Source organism: Protobothrops mucrosquamatus, unplaced genomic scaffold (genome assembly GCF_001527695.2).
Source record: "Protobothrops mucrosquamatus isolate PMUCROS unplaced genomic scaffold, P.Mucros_1.0 scaffold_200, whole genome shotgun sequence".
NCBI lineage: Eukaryota > Metazoa > Chordata > Lepidosauria > Squamata > Viperidae > Protobothrops > Protobothrops mucrosquamatus.
The window spans coordinates 65,355-67,252 of record NW_015386276.1 but is presented as its reverse complement, the minus strand read 5'-3'; positions in this window follow the sequence as shown (position 1 = coordinate 67,252).

Below are 1,898 nucleotides of genomic sequence, written 5' to 3'. Positions count from 1 at the left end.
GGGCTCCTACCGTAGGTGTTCTTCCCCCTCTCCTGGATAACTTGGCTGTCTGCATCTTGCACCCGTGCTGTTATATCTGTCCCTGAATGCTACACCTCCAGTCACAAGCAATGTTAGGGTTTGTGCAGTTTGTGCAGTAGTCAAGATATTTCCACCTCTTTCTTCCATTACTCATTGTTATCATCCCATGTCAAGAGAAAAGATCAATCCTTTGTGTTCCCATGGATAAGAGAACAAGTCTGGTTATGGGACAACTGCATTTGTTTCACCAAACCAAAGATAAATCTGTCAAGGCATGGAAAATAACAGAAATTGTTCCAGAACCTGGAAGGAATAAAGTGGCGGCACAAACCAATTTCTGACAGGAGAAAAGCCTTATCCAAGGGGTGATTCAGCTAGGCTGAAACACTCTGCTAGTGTTTGCCCAGTGCAAACTGCATTTCCCAGGAGCACAGATATTCAGAGAGTATCTTTGACAGACGAAAATGTTTGCTCCATCTTATAGGATGGCTGTTGGGTGGAGTAGGCACTCTGCCTCCTTACTTGGGCAGAAAGCAACATCAATACAAAGCTATCTATTCTGCTATGACAGAATACTACAGTATATAATTACATCTATACCAATATGATTCTCTAAACAAAAGGGAAATACAGGATATAAATTTCATTGATGCACAGCAAGAATTTTTTTAATAACTATTTTTAATAACATACTGATGTGGATGGATGGATGGATGAATGGATGGATGGATAGATGAGGGAGAGAGGGAGAGGGAGAGGGAGGGAGGGAGAGAGTGTAGATGTACCAGAACTCAAAGTTATCATAACAAGTTAATTTTCAGAAACAGAATGATTCAGAAGAGGAAAGAAAGTGAGACAAGAACACATATTGTTCCATTTCTGTTTAACTTACACAGCAAATGCATTGTAAGTATAGTGAGTTGGGAAGAGATGACAGCTGGAATAAAAGTTGAAAAGCTTCAACACAATAACAGTTTGTGGTACATGGATGACGTCACTTGGTGCGAAGGATTTGGAAGAGCTTATTACAGAAGAGAAAGTTTTATTTTGGTGGGCTCAAGAAAGATAAATATGGACAACGTGTTGGACCAGCATGCAGTCCCATGACTTCCTGGCAAATAGAAGGGGAAGAAATGGAAGCAGTGACAGATTTTATTTTCTTGGGCTACAAGATCACTGCACATCATGACTGCAACCATGAGATTAAAAGACGCTTGCTCCTTGGGAGGAAAGCTATGGCAAACCTAGGCAGTGCATTCAAAAGCAGAGACTTCATCTTGCCGACAAAGGTCCATATAGTCCAAGCTATGGTGTTCCCAGTAGTAATGTATGGCTGTGAGAATTGGACCATAAGGAAGGCTGCACACTGAAGGATTTGATGCTTTCAAATTCTGGGGTTGGAGAAGACTCTTGAGAGTCCCGTGGGATTTAATCAGTCAACCCTAAACGAAATCAAACCTGACTGTTCTTTGGAAGGACAGATATTGAAGCTGGAGCTCAAATACTTTGGCCACCAAATGAGAAGAGAGGACTCCTTGGAAAAGACCCTGATGTTGGGAAAGATGGAAGGCAAAAGGAGAAGGGGGCGGCAGAGGATGAGATGGTTAGGTAGCATAGATGATTGTGCAATCTTTCAGTAACAGAATCACTTCCAACACTGGTTTAACATTTCTACAGTATTCAAAAGCCCCTGCACAAAAGGGGCCACAGACAATACAGCCTTACCTCTGCATCGGATGGTGAAGCTGGACAAATAGAAAGTAAGCAAACATCCTAAAAGTTAAAACTGGCACTATTTTACTTGGAATAAGCCGGCAATAGTTTGCAGTTTCGTGTTTATATATTATAGGTAGCAGCACAGTTTCTTCTTCAACTAG